Genomic DNA, 24,264 nt, shown 5'->3' on the forward strand with positions numbered 1-24,264 from the left:
CATTTCTAGCTAGCTCAAACTCAGCTCCACCAGCTCAACTCCAGCTGACGAGTCCAGAAGCAGCTGAAACGTGTCCTATGTAAGGGCAAGTGTCCTATGCATTTGTGGCAGCCCATGTGGCGTCCAAACATGTGAGGAGCACATGACCGCTTGTGCACAAGAGTGTGTGTGTGCATGTGTAGCCGAATATACAAGGATAAGAACAAGGGAGGTTGTCGTTTGAAATTTAAATGTATGGCTGCTATTAAAATGACGCCAAAAGGAGTTATAACTTCTTATTTTAAACCCTTTTGATTACAGCCATGAATTTACATTCAACACCCCTCTTTTGTACTTATAAATACATATTAAAATGATGTATTCAGGTTAGATGATTTATGAAAACAATTACGTTTGAGAATTTCTCTCAATTTCGGTTCTTCATTGAACTTTCCTTGGCATTTTAGACTTAGTTTGTTGTGTCAAGTTTTCTTGATACTTCGGGTTCCTAGATCGCTATCTAGAGGGTTCAAGTCCTTTTGACGTTGAACAGATTCGATTCGGGTTTGCTCAGTAGATTGTGCAAGTTCTTTCGAGTTTAACGTTATTCTATTCCAACGATTACTTTTGCCATTGTTGAACATTCAAGTTGCTGCCTTGGCCGTTTCATGAAGCGTTTGACTTCACCGATTGAATTTCTTTTTGTTTTAAACGCCAACAACTTCATTTTCCTTCCATTTTCGTTCTTTTTTTTACCCATATTTTACTATGATTATTTCTTTAATTCCTTGTTGTTTTCTTGTTGTAGGAACATGCTTGATACGATCTCGGTTTAGTAGTTGAGTCCGAGTCGTTTGATTCCCGATCGTAAACGAAGAAGTAGATTAGACGAGAAGGAGTTAGAATATATTTGTGTACAAAGAAGTAAGATAAGTTCGTGCAAAGTTGGATGTGGATTTGGTTTAAGTCGAAATGGTATGAATAGAATGGAAGAGTTCGGTTTAGGATAACTAAGAAATGGTATTTGGTTTTGGTACGTTTTGGTATTTGGGAATTGGTACGAAATGGTATGGAATTGGTATGAAATAGTATGGTATTTGGTACGAATTGGTTATGGTTCAAAGAGGTCAAGAATGAACCAACACTAAAGAAAAGTGTCGACCCGAAACTTATAGGACCTAAATGAATTGGAAATGGTTGAAAAGGACCTTGACCCGATACTTAGGAAAGTATGAACCAAAGGTATCAAAGGTGAACGCCACACTCGGGTTTAAGGAGTGATAAGTTCGGAAAAGACTCGGAAAGACGCCACTAAAAGCTTAGATAAGTCTTACGGGTCTCGAACGAAATTTGAGAGAAAATGCCTCACAAATTTGGCAGCAATTCGCTAATTAAAATGTCAAAAGTCCCTTTTACAAATGAACAAACAAATATTTATAGTTCTTCAAAGGCTAGCCGAATAGACAAACTTAAAAGCTAAGAAAAATCAAGAAAATTCCAGAATTAATTCCTCCATAAGATTCGGCTGAATGGGCATTCAAATGGGCAGCTTAAGCATGAAGCAAATGCACCTTGCAAAGATGAATGCATCGGTAGATCAATGGTCTTGTCCAGGTTTGGCCTTGCTCTTAAATTACTCCTTAAATTGGCACTTGTTGGCTGAAAAGATAGGAACATTAAAGATAGTTGTTGAACAGCCACACAAGTGTGAAAAGTCAGTTTTGAAGAGTCAAATATGTGAACATATAGAACCAAACAGCCAAGATGAATCCAGCAATGTGAAAAGAATTAAAAGTCGGCTGAATGGTCAACTTGGGAGTAGGAAACAATAGCTTCTTTGGCCGAATGGTCACCTAGGATACTTCAAACAGCAGCCAAATTTAATTCCCCAAACATGCATGTGCCGTCCCCTTACATGTATCTTCTTTTAATTCATTCATGCACCAAGGACGTCCAAATGGGATGTACCTACAGCAAAATTTATTCAATAAATCAAATACATTTTTAAACACATTAATTTGGCAGCAAATGACACAAAAATTATGCACATTAAATTCGGCCACCTTAGGACATAATTAAAACATGTAATAAAATTGATACATTAAAACATGCATAAAAAAACATATTAATGAGCTGTAGAAATTAAGACAAATTAATAACATATAATTATAACTCAATTATCATGCATAATTAAATTTGTCCAGATTTTAAACCAAATAAATAATGAATATTAATTGAGCTGTAATAAACTAATTAAATGACTCAAATAATTATTTCAGCTACTATAATAAGGTCTTAATGAAATTGAGCTAGTTCGAGCTCATTGAGCTTGAAATGGAAGTTAATTCAGCTCGTATTAAAGTGCAAGGAAGGCTCATCGAGTTTGTCCAAGCTTCGTCAATGCGTCCAACCAAAGTCTCGCCCCAAACTTGATCTACTAAGGCTGAAACAGCCTCCTTGAATTGTTTAGCTCGTGATCGGGTGATTGGACCTTGAGGAAGCTCCAAAGGCTCCTTGCTCGAGCTAGGTTGGACTTGAAGCGTGGCTGTATCAGTGCTTACAACATCCCTAGATCCGTAACATACGAAGATAGTCTATTTCGTTAGGCTACATCGTATCATCTGATATCGGAGCGTAGGGTTGGAATTGTTGTACTTTTTTTTCTCCAACAAAAAAATTCGAAATTCAAAACAAAAAAATATATATATCAGTTTCGAAAATTCAAAAACAAAACAAAAAAACAAAAAAGAGAAAGAAAAATCAAATTCAAAAAAAATAAATAAAGGAGGAATTGAAATTCATCAAGTTTGGGAAAGAAAAAGTGTGTTTTGTTATGTTGAAATGTTGAATAATGTTTAGTTTTGTACTCTGTAATTGCGAAGTGCTTGGATATCAATCGAAACAAACTATTCTTCTTTGTTCGGTGCTAGGAACGTTGTAAAGCACTTCTTTGCAGTAAGAAACTAAATTATTTAAATTCCATCCTTTTACTCTTTTCTTATCCTTTCCTTTTATTTATTTATTTTTCTCTAACCGTGTGTTTTCCTTATAGCCAACACAATTATAACAGGTTCTGAAATGTTGGATTAGTCCTTTAAAGAACTAAAAAAATGAGAAATTGTGAAGGAAAAAGGCATTGAGCGTTGTGAGAACAGAAGGGGAGACAAAAAGAGTCATTCATGCATTCTCCCGAGTGAAACACGAGCGCTGAGTGCTATTTTAGAGTGCACAGTTCTTTGGAGTGAAAACTGAGAGGTTTTGAGAGTGTGCTGTGAGGACTTTTACTTTTGTTTTACTTAACTCATTATTTGTATTCTTGTATGTTGCTTTAGATGACAGGAACAGAAGATCGTAGTCGTGGTGGAGATCAACCACCAGATTTGCAAATGCAAGCTATTACTCGCACCTTGCAACGTCTATTAGAAAATGCATTAGAGCCTATACACTCTCGTTTGGACAAGATTGAAGGGGGTGGTTCACAATCTGTCCATAATGATGAAAATGACATTGAACATTCACCAAGGGTGAATCAACGACCAGGACGCACAGTTGATGATAATATTTCTAACATTAAAGTTGGCACCTTCTTTTCAAGGATGTTCAGATCCAGATGCTTATCTGACATGGGAAAGCAAGGTTGAACACGTTTTTGAGTGTTATAACTACTCAGAACAGAAGAAAGTTCGACTAGCAGCTATGGAGTTTGTTGACTATGCACTGGTATGGTGGGACCAATTACTGATTAGTCGAAGACGTACATGTGAAGGTCTAGTGAGAACATGGGAAGATATGAAGCGTATCATGCGGAGACGATTTGTTCCTTCTCACTATCATCGAGATTTATTTCAGAAATTACAAACCTTGAAACAGGGCAACAGGAGCTTTGAGGACTATTTCAAGGAGATGGAGATGTCCATGATGCGTGCAAACATAGTTGAGGACCGTGAGGTGACTATGGCTCAGTTTTTGGCAGGTTTAAATTCTGAAATAGCAAACATTGTTGAAATGCAACATTATGTTGAGTTGGATGACATGGTGCATATGGCGATCAAAATTGAGCGACAACAACGTAGAAAAGCTTCTACTCGAGGTAATACTCCATTTAAATCTTTTTCGAATCCTTTATATACCCATAACAATGCCAGGAAACAAGCACCACAACCGCCATTACGGATTCGAGAGCCAGGCGAATCCAGCAAACCAAAGCCTCCCATTGCTGATAATGGACGTGGCAAACAACCAATGGTGGCACCAGAACGATCAAGAGATATTCAGTGCTTTAAGTGCCTTGGTAGAGGACATGTTGCTAGCCAGTGTCCTAATTGGAGGGTTACGTTGATGCGAGAAGATGGAAAGATCGAGTCAGATTCTGAGGAAGATGTACATGAACTCCCGACTAAAGAAGATGAAGAGAATGACCTAGAAGTTGCTGAATCTGGTCAAGTTATGGAGATCATGGTTGTCAAATGTAGATTGAATGTGCAACAGGTGCAAGACGAGCAACAACGTGAGACTATCTTTCACACACGATGCAAGGTTCAAGATAAGGTATGTGTTGTGATTATTGATAGCGGTAGTTGTACTAATGTTGCTAGTTCAGTGATGGTTGACAGATTAGGTCTTAAGACGACAAAGCATCCGAATCCGTACAAGTTGCAGTGGTTGAATGATGGTGGAGAACTTAAAGTTACGAAACAAGCGGTTGTACCTTTTCAATTGGAAACTACAAGGACGAGGTCCTTTGTGATGTTGTGTCGATGGATGCTACTCACCTTCTTTTGGGGCGTCCTTGGCAGTATGACAAGAGGGCAATGCATGATGGTTTTACAAATAGATACTCTTTTATGCATGCAAGTAAGAAGATTACTTTGGCTCCTTTGACATCGAGTCAAGTAATTGAAGATCAAACAAGCTTGAAAAAGAGTAAGGAAGTTGCAAAGGAGAAGAAAAAGATGAGCGTATATGCAAGCAGTCGAGAAATCAGGAAATGTCTTTCCTCTCACCAATCCTTGTTTATTTTAATGTTTAAAGATCATTGTTTATTGGCTGAGTTTCCTGCTGATTTGCTTGCATCGATTCTGTCCCTTTTGCAAGAGTTTGAGGATGTGTTTCCGAAAGAAACATCGAAGGGATTACCACCTCTTCGTGGCATTGAGCACCAGATTGATTTCATTCTAGGTGCCACCATTCCAAATCGACCAGCTTATCGTACTAACCCTGAAGAGACGAAAGAGCTTCAAAGGCAAGTTGCAGAATTGATGGACAAGGGTTATATTCGAGAAAGTCTGAGTCCATGTGCTATTCCGGTGTTGTTAGTACCGAAGAAAAATGGGTTGATACGAGTCATAAAGGCCCAATCCAAGTTCAAGAACGTGATGGGCTCAAATTGCCACAAGGCCCAATAACGAGATCAACGGCTCGACAAATGCGGTCCAAACTAAATGGGACCATTCAAGAGCTTGTTAGCAAGGCCTTAGATGCATACACGAGAGAACAAGAAAATCAAGAAATCGAATCTTGGCCCAATTTTGCTGTTCAAAGAGATTTCAAGAATCAAGAAAATCAAGATTTCAAATCTTGGAAATCTTGGTCCAAGAAACCAAATCTTGCAGCCAAAACGCATTGGATCTCCATTACGAGCGTCAACGACCCAATGTTGGTAGGAGATGGATCACGAGCCCAAATTCTTGAAGGCGAGGCCCAATAATCAAAATCCAGCCTAATCAAGAAATTTCTTCATACTTAGTTGAAAATCAGGCCAAAATGTCCAAGGGCCCAATTCGTAAACATCTTATTATTATTTTTTCTATCAAATTTCAGATTTGTTGAGTGCAGAATTTTCTTTGGGGTTTTCTCCAAGAATTCTCTCTTGAGTTTTCTTTAGAAGTTGTTTTAACAATCTTTTGATTGTGGGAGCCATCTTCAACCTTCTTCTTGCCATCGATATTCTTTGGAGGGGAGATTAGAGCCGTTTGAAGGAATTTGTGAATTCTTTCAGGAATTCAAGGGTTCTTAGGACTTTTCTTTATTTCTTGCTGTTTCGATTTGTTTCTTTATTCCTACTTGTGCCGATTCATTATCTAGGTTGATTCGTAAAAGAGAAAGGATAATGTGTGTGGTTAGGTTTGATGGGATGTGGTGTAGATTTGGTCGAATATGGTTTAGGTTTTAGAATGAAATTGGTTTTTGATATTTGTACGAAATGGTATGTTTTAATACGAAATGGACCAAATTGGTTCAAAAAGGTCAAGGATGAACCAACACTAAAGAGGAGTGTTGACCTGAAACTTATAGGACCTAAAAGAGTCAGAAATGGCAATTTGGGAACCTTGACCCGATACTTAGGAAAGTATGAACCAGAGGTATTAAGGGTGAATGCCACACTCGGGTTTAGGGAGTGATAAGTTCAGAAAGACTCGGAAAGATGTCACTAGGAGCTAGATAAGTCTCACAGGTCTCAAACGAAATTTGAGAGAAAATGCCTCACAAATTCGGCAGCAATTCATTAACAATATGCCAAAAGTTCCTTACAAAAATGAAGAAAACAACTATTTATACATAGCAACTAAGCTAGCCGAATAGTCACATGCATTCTTAAGAATTAAGCAAATGAACCCAATTAATTGAGCTAGCAAGGTTCGGTTGAATGTCAACTCTAATGGTCAGCTTCTAGATGGATAAATGAACCTTGGACAACTTGGATGGTGCATGGATGAGCTAGGTTCGGCCAATGAGCATAAATAAGCTCATTTAAGATGCAACTTTTGCTGAAAAGTGACCAGCAATTTAAAGGAAATTGAACAGCCAAATGAAGTGTGAAAGCTCAGCTTTGAAGAGTCTTGAAGTGTGAACATCCTAAACCGAATAGACATGAATGTGAACTCCATGTGTGAACGGCATTATGCTGATTCTAGGAGTAATGAAATCAGCTGAACATTCATTTGAAAAATCATGCATGTATCACCAAGTTCATTGATGATACGAGCACGCCCCGCGAACTTCATCGAACAAGTCTGTCAAGCCGAGCATTGACATGTTGGCAAGCTGATCCCAGCTCGTTTCCAGCTCCACGAGCTCTGTCTAGCTCAAATCCAGCTTATTCAAGCTCGATCCAACTTGCCTGAGCTAAACCGAGCTCACTCCTAGCTCAAATTTAGCTTACGAGCTAAACCTTAGCTCAACTTCAGCTTAGGAGTTTAGCCTCAGCTCAACTTTAGCTCACGAGCTAAAGCTTAGCTCATTTTAGTTTAAACTCGGTTTTGTCTTTAATACATTAAATAAAAATTTGCACATATTCATTTAAGCATTAAACTTGTCTTATATTAATATTTGTTATTAATATGTCATTGTCATTATATAAATTGATTATGTTCACATAGCCGAATTAATGCATGACATTAATGTGTTCACATCATGCCGAATTTATGAGTGTTCATGAGATGTCTTAATGACTTGTTTATTTCATGTAGGTACATTCCTTTGGACGGTACAATGTATGAATGAAGAAACATCTCTTTTGGGCATTCCACACTCATGAATGAAAAAGGATTAAATGCTGGTGCATGTACGGCTAGATGCAATGTTTCTACAAATTCATGCATGTGTCGAATGCATGTATGGACATTAAAGGCTAGTCCATGAATGGATCAAATGCATGGGATGATAGAATGCATGAATGGCTTAAGTGCATGTATGGTGGCTGTCTCCTAACTTTCCAAGGCACTTATTCGGCCAAGAAGTAGCTGCTAACTAATTCTATGTTGACCATAGAGCTCCTTGAACATGTTCACACTTTGAATTGACCTATAGGCTACTACACATGCATGGATGGGTTCAAGAACGTCCAAGGGAAGGAATTAACTCAACAATTCAACACATTGATTGAATTAAGTGCATGCACAAAGGGGAGAACGAATTTACTAGGTTCATGCTACCATTTATGAACTTACATGCCATTAAAGTGTTTAATTATGAAGATACATGATCCATACAAGTGCATGAACGTCCCAAGGAGATGAATGCAACCTTTTGGTGCACATACAAGTCACTTGAAGCCTTTCTTTATGACTAACCATTCATGCACAAACTAAGGGGGAAGAAAGTGTCCATTCAGCTAGTGCATGAATCTGTCGAATTTATGAACTATTTTAATACATTAGTGTGAACGTTTTTATTATTGTGTGAACACCTAGATGCCGAATTTGAATGGTCATCTATGTGCCTATAAATATTTGTTTTCTTTCATTTGTAAAGGACTTTTGACTTTTGATCATTTGAATGAACTTTGTTCAAAGAGTGAGTTTTCTCCTCTCTAAATTCGTACGAGTTTCGATCTGACTTATCTAGCATGCTAGTGGCGTCTATCGTTCTCTTTTGAACTTATCACCTTGCTTTGGTGTGGCGTTCAACCTTCTACAATTCCGCAATCCCACCTTGAACCGAATAGAAATCGGGGTGACACTTTTAGTGTTGAATCGTTTCTGGTGTTTAAGCTCATTTATCCATTCCACCGACTATCCTAGATTTTACCCAACTATAATATCTTTTTACAAAATCGAACCTTCATTTATCAACTTCCATTTTTCTTATTTTTATACTTAAATCGAGCCTACTACCCTTATAAATTTACCATCACCTTAGCCAACCTTTAAAACCATTTGAAAGCTTCCGCATCTTTAGCCTTATTTTATCCTATTTCTGATAACTCAACTATTCCTCGTCGACGATCGGGCAATCAAGTGAATCGACTCAATCAACCGAGACGGATCACATCAATTGAATCTGTTGTACATGCATCTAGCTTAAATGCTTCCCTCCACATTCAGCCAACCTACACAAAGATGAATGAACTTAAATTAATGCAAAATTTAGTTGAACATGATTAAGAATATAACCTGGACAAATTAAAGACACATGATTAAAACTAAACACACTTAATTGAAATAAGATAAGACGAATTAAAAGCATGCAATAACACAAACTTATTTATGAGCTGTAGTAATTAAGACGACTTAATAATATGTAATAAACACAAATTTAATAAGGTTTGTCCAGATTTGAACCAATTAAATACCGAATATAAATTGAGCTAAATAAATTAACATATTAATTTATTTCAACATTTATGTAATCGCATAAATGAAACTGAGCTGAAACAAAAGTTATTGAGCTGAAATTGAGCTGGTTCGAGCTCATTGAGCTGAAATGGAGCTTAATTCAGCTCGCAACAAATTGCACGGAGAGCTCATAGAATTGGCCCAAGCTTCTTCGATGTGTCCAACTAAAGTCTCGCCCCAAACTTTATTCACTAGGGCCGAAACAGCCTCCTTAAAATGCTTGGCTCACGATCGGGTGATAGGGCCTTGGGCCAACTCCAAAGGTTCCTTGCTCGAGCTAGTTGTGACTTGGGGCGTGGCAGTATCAGTTTCGATATAAGTGTTTTACAAAAATTAAATCATCAACACGATCTTTGTCATTATCCGAAGAGTACAAAAGTGTTTCAAAAGTTTCAAGCATCTTACCTTTATAAGCAGAAGAATAAGGGTCGATTTTACCTGTTCCATTTAATACAAACCTTCGCTCATCAGGGGCATAGTGTAGTCGAAGCTCCGTTGTTGAGTTAACCTTTTTCAAATGGAACTCAAACTTCATGTACAACCACAGAAACTGTTTAAGGCACGAATATAAATTGAAAACAAATTTGGCAAATTTTGTTACCTTTTTCAAAAACCAAGTATCAAAACAATAGAAAGTATTTGCACACAATAGATGATGCTTGGTTTTCCAACAAAATATACCAAAACAGATTCCGGGTTTAAAAGCTTGATTTTGATTATTCATGCTGAAGTGTAACAAAGATTTCATTAAACCAATCAAGTTAAACCATGAGGATTTTCGCATACATACCAACATACATTCAAAACTTTTTGTATTCTCCAAAATAGATTTGAACAAATTCGCGGATTTTACACAAGGCAAATCAAGAGAATAACAACTCACGCTTCCTTTCGTAATGACTTTATCAACCACAATCGAAGAATTACAATTAATCGGATCAAAATGAGGGGATCTTTTAATAACTAAGTCACAAAAAGTTTTGTCAATAATTTTCAAATCTGCACGGGACTTGGTTGCTAAAATTTCCTTACCTCACTTACCTTCGGGCTCATGTAATGTGATTTCATCTTCAACCTTTCATATGTTGATCGTATGAAAGTGTCTTTCATCGGAAAAGTATTGAAGTTGAAAGTTATCTTTCGGTCTTTCGGGAACCTGAAAAGTAGCAACACAACAAAAATTCATATCTTGGTTAGTGGAAACATTCCTCACTACCCGTTCCTCGTCTTTTTCTTTTGTTTCTTTTTCTAACTCATTTTCTCTTCTTTCTTCAATTCTTTTTCAATTTTCTTGTCTGTTTCACATTCCTTTTCACTCTCAATCTTTTTTTCTCTTTTTCATTCTCTTTTTCGATTTCTTTTTCTGTCTTCCTTTCATTACAAGATAGAGATGTTACAAATGAATTAGAACGAAAAGACTCTCGTTGTGTATGTACGGAATGACTTGCATACGACAATGATCACCTTTTCGAAATTGATTCTCAGTGGATGAATTCCTTGGGGCATACAAAGGATTACTTGTGATTTCTTGTTCGTCACCTTGGAAAACTTCACACTCGAAACTTGCTTTGCATCGTCTTGAATTTCTCGTTGAATAGGAATCATGATATGAATCTTTTCTCGAATATTCATCGGATGTTCGTCTTCTTGGCACTCTCATTTTTTCCCTTTCACTTGAATTAAGTTGTCCTCGTTGGGCTCTTTTCTCCACTCAATCCAATCGCATCTCATTGATAGTATGGCATGTGTTTGTTTGAGTGCAGCAGTCTGTTCGTCTAACTATTGTTAGAACTCTATAAATTGATCATAGACCTCATTATGGTCATTATTCTCATCATCGACTTGACCCAGTCTATGCATCTTAATTTTTTCCTTTTGGAATACCTGAAAAATAAACACTCAACACTCCAAAAAAAAACTAACAAACCTCACTGTTAATCACTCAAAAAGGAAAATCAAATTCTCAAAGATGTAGAATTCAGTCTTGTGAATTCTTTAGTAGAGTCTATATCAATCAATAAGAAAGTGTATGAACCGTAACTACCAAAGAATCCTAATTGCACTAGGAATCCAAAAAGTGACGAGACACCAATTGATTTGTGTTGCACCGAGGAAGAATTGTGCACACTTTTAAATCCTACTAACACAAGAAACAAGAAGGTGTTAGATAGTGTAAAGGAAGAATAAAAGCAAAACAAATGAAAACCTACAGTTAAGAATCAATAAAAATTGATGATACCCTAAAACCCGAAAAAACTGGGACTAACTTGACAATTTTGTTTGAGGTGTTCCCGATCTCCAAAAATCACAAAATTTAAAATGAAATGTCCTTAAATATTTTATATTTGATCTAGAGAGTTTCAGCACTAAATTCAACCCGCTGAATATTTTTGTTTGATTTTGTATTTTTCAATTTTTTTGACTTTTTCTAGTGATTTTTTTGCAGGAAATATTTTTTAATATTCTATCACAGTGCCACAAATATGCATATAAAATTTTAGACTAATCGGACAATGTTTACCCACTCAAATGAATTTTTTTCCAAAAATTTTTCTGGGTAAAAAACTGCTATTTACTGTTTTTAAAAGGAGATCAGTTTAGAAATCAACCAAGAACACCCAAAACGCCCAAAATTTGATACCAAATGATAGGGGGTTGTGCACGGACCAAGATCGAGTTGCCAAGCCACGGAAAACTTCTATGAAAATGCTATACGCTTGGATTTGAAATGAAACACCCAAAACAATAAAGAATCAGCCAAGAATTGAAACACTTATTGATACGACCACGCCTCGGGCACACTTTTGGACCAGCTCCCTAAGCATTGTTTGCAAATCCATGCGAGCTGAATTAGTTCAATTCCTTCTTGTTGAGCTCCGTTTAGCTCGTTTCCAGCTCACTTGAGCTCAAGTCAACTCATTCGAGCTCAATTCAGCTCAATCTTAACCCAATGAGCTTATTTTTAGCTTTCTTTAGTTTGCATTTATTTTGCTGAAATAAACCATTTAATTTGTCTTTAGTTGAATTAGTTGTTTATTTTAAGTTAATTAATTTGTTAAAATCTGGATAAATAATTAATTAAGTGTTTTAATTATATCTAATTTAAATACTTAATTAATTATCATGTTTTAAATATGTTTGAATTTGTTAATATGTATGGCCGAATTTAATGTGCAAATTATTGAGTTCATATGCAGCTAATTTAATGTGTCTGAAATGCGTTTAACTTGCTGATGTTATTTGCTGCAGGTTCATGAACGGATTGGTGCAATGTATGGGAGTGTGCATGCACAATTGAGGTTCAATGGATGGCATTTAAAGTAGCACATGCATTTGGGACGTTCATGCAAGAGGGAGTTTCTGAAAGTTCATGTATTTGAAGATTCATGGATCATATTTATGGGGGAAAGTACATGGGACGTTTCATGCATGATTCATGCATTTTCAAGATGACCATTCAAGTATTTTAGGCACATTAATGCCTCATTTAGCTAAGGGAGATGTAGGATCATTAAAGGGCTGCACATTCATGGAATTATGGAGATTCTTCAAGGTTAAGGATGCATGAATGCATCAAGTGAAGCAACATGATGATTCGGTCAATCCATGCATCATCTCCAAACATGAACCGAATTTTTAATGCTTCATTCATGCACATTCAGCTGAATTCAGATACAGCAAATTAATGATTTCTTTCTAGAAATTTCTAGCATATTCATGGCTGAATTCTTAGCCATTAAGTTGCCCATTCGGCTAGCTTAGTCTTTGCCTATAAATAGCTTACTTGTTTATTGTAAAAGGTTACAGAATTTGATTATTAAACTTAATAGAACTTTTGTTCTTGTGAGGTTACCTCCTCTCTTCTTTCGTTCGAGTCTCGAAGTGACTTATCTAGCTTGCTAGTGGCGTCCATCCAAACTCAATTGAACTTATCACCAAACCGATGTGGCGTTCAACCATATTTTTATACCTTTGGTTCTTACCTCTATATAGGTATTGGGTCAAGGTTCGCTTCTATCCTTCATCAAATTGCACCTTAAGCAATATAAGACTCGGGGCAATACTTTTTAGTATTGAACATTCTTAACGTTTAAGTTTTATTTTCCATCTCCATCAATTACCTTTTTCTAACCTACCTTGTTTCTATTCTAAACCGAATTTATCAACACCAAACCACTCATCTAAACCCCTCTCAAAGCTTCCGCAACCCTTAGCCTAAATCACCTAATTTTGACAACTCCAACTACTCCTCGTAGACGATCGGGCAACTTTGCGAAACGACTCGATTAACCCAGGCCGAATCACATCATTTGGTATTAGAGCTTGCAAAACGAGGAGCACCGACGTTCGTAACAAGGTCACAAGTAGGTTCGAAACGTGAAAAAAAATAATAAAAAATTTGAGTTGTAATTTAATTTTTTTCCTTCCTTGTATTTACCTTACTATTGTATTGGAGTATCACAAAAAAATTGAAATTCAAAAAAAATTCGAAAAAAAGAAGTGAGCAAAAAAGAAAAAAAAAGTAAAAAAAAGAAGAAAAAAATAAGTGAAAAGTCTTGCGAGTTTTATTTTCATCTCTTATTACTCCGATCATCAAGTTTCCCTTCCTACCATTATTTACCCATCCCAACGCCACACTTTAAACCAATTTTTTTCATTGTTCAGCCTACATTACACCTGACATTAGCCCTTGTAACCCTTTTTGAAACCGACCCTCAAGCAGCAAATTAAATCTATCGAGACAAGTTACGAATTTATGAGATGAGGTCGAGTGGTAAAAGACAAGAGAGCGTGAGTTCATTCGAGAGAAGAAAAGCCAAATAAGAGTGAAACACGAGTGGTGTGCCATTTATTATTTTCTTTGCGAGAGAACTTGTGAGATTTTATGGTGAGGATTATTTTTCTTTCTAATTTATCTTGTGTTTTCTAACATTTTGTTGAAACATGTCCGAAGAATTTTCTGAATGTGAATCCCAAGTATGGAAGCGAGAAATGCAAAGGATAATGTGATCTGAATTCCAACGAATACAAAAAGGAGAACTCCAAGTACTATCCGACAAAGATAAAGAAGATTTGACACTTGTTAACGTTGACATCAAAATGAGTTCAAGTCTTCAACAATTGGAGAACGAACCGCAACATAAGAATCTGTTTCATACTCGATGTCGTGTCCACGATAAAATTTGTTGCATCATTGTTAATGGTGACATTAGTTCAAATGTGGCCAGCACTAGAATGGTGGAAAAACTTGGCTTACTCGTTACCGAGCATCCCCAACCCTATAAGCTGCGGTGGTTTAATGACAAAGGTGAATTTGAAGTTACTCAACAAGTGCGTGTTGCATATTCCATCGGCAGATACCAAAACGAAGTCATTTGTGATGTGGTACCTATTCAAGCTTGCCATTTGTTGCTGGGAGCACCATGGCAATTGGATCACAAGGTCACTCTGATACGAGCACGCCCCGCGAACTTCATCGAACAAGTCTGTCAAACCGAGCATTGACATGTTGGCAAGCTGATCCCAGCTCGTTTCCAGCTCCACGAGCTCCGTCTAGCTCAAATCCAGCTTATTCAAGCTCGATCCAACTTGCCTGAGCTAAACCGAGCTCACTCCTAGCTCATATTTAGCTCACGAGCTAAACCTTAGCTCAACTTCAGCTTAGGAGTTTAGCCTCAGCTCAACTTTAGCTCACAAGCTAAAGCTTAGCTCATTTTAGTTTAAACTTGGTTTTGTCTTTAATACATTAAATAAAAATTTGCACATATTCATTTAAGCATTAAACTTGTCTTATATTAATATTTGTTATTAATATGTCATTGTCATTATATAAATTGATTATGTTCACATAGCCGAATTAATGCATGACATTAATGTGTTCACATCATGCTGAATTTATGAGTGTTCATGAGATGTCTTAATGACTTGTTTATTTCATGTAGGTACATTCCTTTGGACGGTACAATGTATGAATGAAGAAACATCTCTTTTGGGCATTCCACACTCATGAATGAAGAAGTATTAAATGCTGGTGCATGTACGGCTAGATGCAATGTTTCTACAAATTCATGCATGTGTCGAATGCATGTATGGACATTAAAGGCTAGTCCATGAATGGATCAAATGCATGGGATGATAGAATGCATGAATGGCTTAAGTGCATGTATGGTGGCTGTCTCCTAACTTTCCAAGGCACTTATTCGGCCAAGAAGTAGCTGCTAACTAATTCTATGTTGACCATAGAGCTCCTTGAACATGTTCACACTTTGAATTGACCTATAGGCTACTACACATGCATGGATGGGTTCAAGAACGTCCAAGGGAAGGAATTAACTCAATAATTCAACACATTGATTGAATTAAGTGCATGCACAAAGGGGAGAACGAATTTACTAGGTTCATGCTACCATTTATGAACTTACATGCCATTAAAGTGTTTAATTATGAAGATACATGGTCCATACAAGTGCATGAACGTCCCAAGGAGATGAATGCAACCTTTAGGTGCACATACAAGTCACTTGAAGCCTTTCTTTATGACTAAGCATTCATGCACAAACTAAGGGGGAAGAAAGTGTCCATTCAGCTAGTGCATGAATCTGCCGAATTTATGAACTATTTTAATACATTAGTGTGAACGTTTTTATTATTGTGTGAACACCTAGATGCCGAATTTGAATGGTCATCTATGTGCCTATAAATATTTGTTTTCTTTCATTTGTAAAGGACTTTTGACTTTTGATCATTTGAATGAACTTTGTTCAAAGAGTGAGTTTTCTCCTCTCTAAATTCGTACGAGTTTCGATCTGACTTATCTAGCGTGCTAGTGGCGTCTATCGTTCTCTTTTGAACTTATCACCTTGCTTTGGTGTGGCGTTCACCCTTCTACAATTCCGTAATCCCACCTTGAACCGAATAGAAATCGGGGTGACACTTTTAGTGTTGAATCGTTTCTGGTGTTTAAGCTCATTTATCCATTCCACCGACTATCCTAGATTTTACCCAACTATAATTTTTTTTTACAAAACCGAGCCTTCATTTATCAACTTCCATTTTTCTTATTTTTATACTTAAATCGAGCTTACTACCCTTATAAATTTACCATCACCTTAGCCAACCTTTAAAACCATTTGAAAGCTTCCGCATCTTTAGCCTTATTTCATCCTATTTCCGATAACTCAACTATTCCTCGTCGACGATCGGGCAATCAAGTGAATGGACTCAATCAACCGAGTCGGATCACATCATTTAGTATCAGAGCTACTAAAACAAGGAATGCTGACGTTCGTACCAAGTTCGGAGTAGGTTCGTAACGAAAAAAAAAGTCAAAAAAAATAAAAAAATTTGAGTTGGAATTTAATTTTTTTTCTCTTCCTTGTATTTTGTTTACTATTGTATTGGATTTCAAAAAAAAAAGAGAAGAAATTCGAAAAAAAATTAAAAAAAATCGAAGTATATAAAAAAAAAAGAGTGAAAAGTCTTGTGAGTTTTATTTTGTTATTATTTCTTGTTGCTTCCAAGCATCCATTCATTCTACCATTCCCTCTACCCCCCCCAAAACGCCACTCATACTTTGATTTTTATTTTCTTTGTTTAGCCTACCCTACACCCGACGTTATCCCTTGTAACCCATTTGAAGCCGACCCTCTAAGCCGCAATAAGTCTTCTTGAAACAAAATACGAATTCACGAGAGTGAGACGAGCGGAAAAAGGCACGAGTGGTGAGTACATTAGAGCGAGCAAAAGCCATTAAACAAGTGTAAACACGAGTGGAGTGTTATCCAATTTTCTTTCCGAGCGAAATTGTGAGGTTTGTCGTGAGGTACTTCATTTTTTTTTATTTTGTTTTGTGATCTAACATTTTCTTTTTAGCAACAAAAATCATGTCATACGAAGAGTTCACCGAATCGAAATACCAATATTTGGTTCAAGAAAAGCGAAGAATGGCGACTAAACGAGACCAAAGTGATCGAGCTTCTTCAAGTCGTAAAACGGAACCAATAACCCCACGGAGATATACCCCCGACTACTACTTAAGAAAAAGTTCCTATCGTGATTCCTTTTCGCCATCTACTTCGAGACAAAGAGATTTATACTATGACGCATATTTATCAGCGAATTCGAGAAGTGACTTCGATCGAAAGTCCTTTTCATCAAGAAATTTGAGAAGACGAGAAGCCGATTACGATTTTGATTCATTCCAAGATGGCGTTCGAAGAGAAAGACATACTCCTACTAGATCTTCAAAGAAATCTTACCCGGAGTATTCTTCACGAAGTTTTGATTGTGAATCATATGCAAATAGTTCTTCATCTTTCGAACAAGATTTGTATTCTCATCGTTCTTTTGTACATTCTTGTAAAGAGAAAACAAAGAAAAGAAAAGAAAAAGAAAAAGCAAGAGAAGAAAAAGAAAATGAAATAAAAAGAAAAGAGAGGCAAGAGGCAAGTAAGAGAGAAAATGAGCGAATCTTGAGAGAACTTGAAAAAGCCTTTGAAAAAGCCTTTGAAAAGCAAAAAAAATGAAAAAGGAAATGAAAAGAAATTTGAGAGTGAAAAAGAAGATGAAAAAGAAATTGAAACAAAAGAAACGAGTGATCCAGAAGAAAAAGAATCGAGTGAGAAAACGAGTGAGCAAGTGAGGATTATTTCTACTAACCCACCTGTTCGATCTTCTTGTGAGTTAACTTTTCAGGTTCCTAGAAGTTTGTGCGACCAATTCCATCTACATTACCTTCCAAACGAGAGGTGTTTTAGGTTGTTCGAAAAAGGTAAGTTTGCGAATGACTACCACCCACTTGCGATTGAAGGTAAGGAAGGTAAGGATTCTTTGTTTATCGAATCAAAGTCACTTGATTTGGATAATTTTTGTTCACTTACTGTTGTTAACGATTTTGTTTTAAAAGGTGCCATATACAGCTTTTTTTATGATGATTACTACATTGGCAATTTTGTTGACAACATTCGATTTGTTTTCTCTAAGCGAATTTTGAATGTGTTTGATCAAAGTCTGTCACTTAAAATTCTGACATGTTTGACCATGCGAACTTTTTGAATTCATGTGTTCAATCTTTATGTTTAAATATGCCTGCTCAATTGATTTGTGATAAATCTGCCTGTTTGAAAAGTTGCATGTTCTCTAAAAATTCTTTGTTTGGCATCTATGTTAAAAGATCTTCACATGATATTTGCAATTGTGTTCTTCAGGAACAATCTTTGAGTTTTTGTGCGAAATTTCCATGTAGTGATTTACATTCCCGATTGATACTCTTAAAGCATGAACCTTTGCATATTGGTATGCTCGGTTTTGTCAATTCAACATGTGTGTTTAAACTAGTGAAATATAATTCGTGTGGTGAGTTGATTATATCTTCTTCTAATATGTTGCTTGTTGGAATTCCTAATCAAGTTCGTGTGTTCAAGCCTGGTATTTGCTACATGAATTCATTTTATGGAAACATTAAGCGCTTTGCATCATTTACATTGAAATTATGTTTGCTTGAAGTTCGAATTTTTGATAAGAAGGTGAAATTCAATGATTTGGGTTTCAATTTTGATTCATTTATTAATCACCTTGTTTGGCCACATTTGAAATTTTCGTTTCATTTCGAGAAGGTAAGGCCAACCTATGTTTTTGGAATTGAATCAAATCTCCATGGTAACTTTCCTTTTCCATTTAAGTCCATAGTTTTCGATAATACTAACCCGTCTTATTTTTGTGAATTCCACCCCTCAAGGAGCAAGACATGTCATGGTGCGTCACCACCTATTCAAATTTATCGAAGTAATAGGTTTGTCTTACGTTATCTATCCAAAGAGAGAAGATTCATTTTGACTGAGAAAGGTAAACCCAATCCTCAATTGTCTTCTCTTCATATTCGTCAAGGTAAGTCATCTGAAAATTTTCAAATATCTTTGCTCACTTCGATTGAAGTTGAAAATTCCATTGATTGGTTGTTTGGAAATTATTTATACTTTGATGTGATGGATTTTTCCTTTTGGCATTGTGATGATGTGATTATTACGTTGGAATTTGGAGACTCCCCTCATGTTGTTCAAAAACGAAAGGAAGAATTAGTATACCTTTGGCCATGGCATACCTTTCATGAGCAAGACAAAGGACCAAATGAGTTACTATATTCGATTAAAGAAATTAAAATGTTTTGGATGAGGAATAATGTGTTTAAGTGCCTACCATCGTTTTTAACCAATTATCCCTTGATCCAACTTAGTTTTCATGTTTGTAACGATGGTCTAACGAAACTCTTTGATAAATTTATGTATGCTTGCTTTGTCCAATTGAGATTTTTGGCATATATTCGATTGAATGAATATTTTATGAACTATCGAACACATTTGAATTTGACTCCTTTGAGTTTCTTTTTATTGGCTGTGGTAAGAATTTTTCAGGTTTGTGTGACATCTTTCATCCCATTTGACCGAGGAAAACCATGCATGAGTCAAAGTTCTCCCATGGACAAACGGCTCGACTTGAGGACAAGTCGCCTAAAAGAGGGGGGAATGATACGAGCACGCCCCGCGAACTTCATCGAACAAGTCTGTCAAGCCGAGCATTGACATGTTGGCAAGCTGATCCCAGCTCGTTTCCAGCTCCACGAGCTCCGTCTAGCTCAAATCCAGCTTATTCAAGCTCGATCCAACTTGCCTGAGCTAAACCGAGCTCACTCCTAGCTCATATTTAGCTCACGAGCTAAACCTTAGCTCAACTTCAGCTTAGGAGTTTAGCCTCAGCTCAACTTTAGCTCACGAGCTAAAGCTTAGCTCATTTTAGTTTAAACTTGGTTTTGTCTTTAATACATTAAATAAAAATTTGCACATATTCATTTAAGCATTAAACTTGTCTTATATTAATATTTGTTATTAATATGTCATTGTCATTATATAAATTGATTATGTTCACATAGCCGAATTAATGCATGACATTAATGTGTTCACATCATGCCGAATTTATGAGTGTTCATGAGATGTCTTAATGACTTGTTTATTTCATGTAGGTACATTCCTTTGGACGGTACAATGTATGAATGAAGAAACATCTCTTTTGGGCATTCCACACTCATGAATGAAGAAGTATTAAATGCGGGTGCATGTACGGCTAGATGCAATGTTTCTACAAATTCATGCATGTGTTGAATGCATGTATGGACATTAAAGGCTAGTCCATGAATGGATCAAATGCATGGGATGATAGAATGCATGAATGGCTTAAGTGCATGTATGGTGGCTGTCTCTTAACTTTCCAAGGCACTTATTCGGCCAAGAAGTAGCTGCTAACTAATTCTATGTTGACCATAGAGCTCCTTGATGTGACCACGTCCCAAGCACCACCAAGCTTGAATCTTGTTTCCCATGAGCTCCCAAAGGGACCAATGACTCGAGTTAGGTCCAAGCAAATTCATGAAGCTATTTTAGCTTTATTGTTCAAGTTTTGGAAGGAGAATCAGCTCGTTGAAGATGGGGAAGCTCGATCCAACTCCTTGAAGAAACCATGCACCTTAGTGCAAGCTAATTTCAGCTCAATTCTAGCTCCCTTAGCTCAATTCGACTTCAATCAGCTCACTTGAGCTCAATTCCACCTATTTGAGCTCAATTTAGCTTCTTTCCAGCTCGTTAATTTTATTATTTGAATAATTTGAGTGATAGTTTTATTTTAATTATTTTTACTACAGCTCATAACCGAATTTTCTAGCTCAATTCAGCTCATCAAGAATTTTGACTATCATTGAGCTAGCCGAATTTATTATTAATTATATTTTATTTATGTCTTTATTTTAATTTGTTAAATATGTCTTGATATTATTTAATTTAAGCTGAATGTACCTTGAATCTAATTTGTTTATATCTTTTGTAGGTACATCCACATGTGGGAACACAATTAATGAGGATTCATGAACATTTCTGGTTCAATGTATGTTCGGGTACATGCATGACTACCTACAACGAATGGTTGCCTTAAAGATGATGCATGAATGATTCAATACAATGAATGGAAGAGTGCATGAATATCCACCTACATGCATCGGTGGCTGACCATTGAATTTCCTATGCACCTATTCGGCCAAAAGACATCTTTTGAAGTGTCCATTCACACCTTGGCCGAATCTAGACAAAGCTATTGGCATCCCATGCATTCATCAGCCCTCAAGTACATTTCCTTACTCATGAAGTTGGCCATTGAACATCCATACAGCTGAATTTGGACATAACTTTTAATGGATACATTTCTAGTTTAGTTTTACACATTTAAAGCCGAATTACTTAGTCTTTAAGCTTGTTTAGTATGACTATTCGGCTATCACCTGAACTCTATAAATAGTTCATTTCTCTTTGTAAAAAGGTTACAGAATTTGATCAATTAAACTTAATAGAACTTTTGTTCTTGTGAGGTTACCTCCTCTCTTCTTTTGTTCGAGTCTCGAAGCGACTTATCTAGCTTGCTAGTGGTGTCAATCCGAACTCCATTGAACTTATCACCGAATCGGTGTGGCGTTCAACCATATTTTTATACCTTTGGTTCCTACCTCTCTATAGGTAACGGGTCAAGGTCCATCTTCGACTTCCATTAAACCCACCTTAAGCAATATAAGTCCCGGGGCAATACTTTACATAGTATTGAATCGTTTTTAATACTTAAGTTCATTTTTTTTCATCTCCATCCTATTTATTAAATATAAACTTTATTTCTTTTCTTATTAAACCGAACCTACAAAATATCCGAATTTAGCCTATCTTTTGAACCCTTTTAAAAGTCTTCCGCTTAAACTGAAAACAATCTTCATCTTAAAACAATTTCGAACGAACTTCTCGTCGACGATTAGGCAACTTAAGTGAATCGACTCAATCAACCGAGCCGGATCACATCATTTGGTATCAGAGCTACTAAAACGAGGAGCGCCGACGTTCGTAATAAGGCCGCAAGTAGGTTCGAAACGTGAAAAAAAATCAAAAAAAAAAGTTTGAGTTGTAATTTATTTTTTTTCCTTGTATTTAGCTTACTATTGTATTGGAGTAACAAAAAAAAATCAAAAAAAAAATTGAAAAAAAAATTGATTAAAAAAAAATTTCAAAAAAAAAGTAAAAAAAAAATCGAGCAAAAAAAAAAGGTGACAAAAAAAAATCAAGTTAAAAAAAAAAGTGAAAGTCTTGCGAGTTTTTATTTTTATTTTTCTTCTCTCTTATTTGCTCCGATCATCAAGTTTCCCTTCCTACCATTATTTACCCATCCCAACGCCACACTTAGCCTTGATTTTATTTTGTTTAGCCTACCCTACACCCACATCATTCCTTTGTAACCTATTTTGAAACCGACCCTTAAGCAGCAAATTAAGTCTATCGAGACGAATTACGAAATTGTGAGACGAGGTCGAGAGGTAAAAGGCACGTGTGTTTTTCATCAAAGAAAAAGCCTAGAAGAGTGTAAACACGAGTGCGAGTGAAAATCATTATTTCTTTGTGAGAGATTGGTGAGGATTTTGAATTGGTGAGGTTCATTTACTATTTATTCTATCTTTCGATTTTCGAACATTTTCTTGAATCATGTCTCAAGAAGAATTCTCTACCGATGAATTTCAATACTTGGTGAACGAGATGGGCCGAATATTGGAGGAAAAACTAAGCCCATTAAAAAGACGTTTGGACCGAGTGGAGGAAAAAGCCCGACGGACGCAAACTACACCGAGTCGAGAAATAGAGTTAAGTGCATCACGACGACATTATTCGAGAAGAGACACATATCAAGACTCCTATTCAACAAGGCTTTCGAGACCGCGAGAAGAAAACTTCGAGTCAAAAATCACTCGAGATGAGCGAGAAAGGACGAGCTATTCCTCGTATGCTTCAAAGAAGTCCTTCCCAAAGGGTTGTTCTTGAAGAAATGGACGAGAAGCTTATGAAAATATGTTCTCTTTCTTTGAGCCAAATGATTATCTCTTTGATTCTTTCGTGTCATCCGCACATTGTAGTGAAAAAGAAAAAGAAATCAAAATAGTGAGTGAAAAAGAAAATGAAGAAAAGAAAATTGAAAAAGAAATTGAGATTGAGGAAAAAATTGAAAAAGAAAAAGATGTTGAAGAAGAAACGAGAGAAAATGAAGATAGTGAGCGAGAACAAGAAAAGGAGAACGAAATTTTAACTAACCCCCGTGATGTTTGTTTTTGTTCTGTTCCTTCTTTTCAGGTTCCGACAAATCTTTGTGACGAATATCAACTTCAATATCTTCCTAACGAGCGACGTTTTTGCATGACCAAAAAAGGTAAGGATGAAGTTGAAATCAAACCACACGAGCTTGAAGGTAAGCGAGGTAAGGAAGTTTTAAAAACCGAGTCATGGCCATCAAGTTTGAAAGTTGTTGAAAATGACTTTGTTTTAAAAAAATTCTCTTATTTTCATTCGATTAATTTCTATTCTTTGAATGTGGTTGATGTTGTTCGGTACGAACGACAAACTAAAGATTTGGTTTTGCATGATGTCGGGTTTTCACGAAAAGCGATTCAATTTTTCAAATATGATAATTTTGTGCATCCATTATTATCATGTGACAAATCCATGAATTTGTGCAAGTTTGATTTGATGAATATAAAGAGATTTGAATGTTTGTCATGTTTGATTTACTAAAACACTTTGGCGTAAGTAATCAAACTCGTGTGTTCAAACCTGGAATTTATCGTTTTAGGTTGATATGTGCGGAACTCAAGCATCCTAAATTTTATGCGACAAATTTATGTCTGTTTGATGCTTGGCCTTTGAAATTTAAAGACTCTGTTTATAATTTAAAATTGTTCTTTGATCATTTTATGTGGTTGTACATAAAATTCATTTTTCATTTCGAAAAGGTAAGATCAACTCATGTTTTTGAACCTGGTATCGTTACATATGTTCAATATGTGAATAGTGTTTTAGCCTGTTCCTTTGAGTTCAATGTCTATGGAGACATTACCCTCTTTCAGCATTATGAACCCAACATTTCGAAAAGTGCAAGTTGCCTTTGTGTTTTCCCTTTGTTTCAGGTTTTTCAAGGATTGTGTAATAAGCTTCGACTTCAATACCTTCTCAAGGAGAAAAGGTTCACTTTGATTGAAAAAGGTAAAATTGATTCTCAATTTTCCACTCCTAAAGGTGAATCAGGTATGAATTCTGATGTTATGCGACCA

This window comes from Gossypium hirsutum, chromosome D09 (genome assembly GCF_007990345.1).
Source record: "Gossypium hirsutum isolate 1008001.06 chromosome D09, Gossypium_hirsutum_v2.1, whole genome shotgun sequence".
Classification (NCBI taxonomy): Eukaryota; Viridiplantae; Streptophyta; class Magnoliopsida; order Malvales; family Malvaceae; genus Gossypium; species Gossypium hirsutum.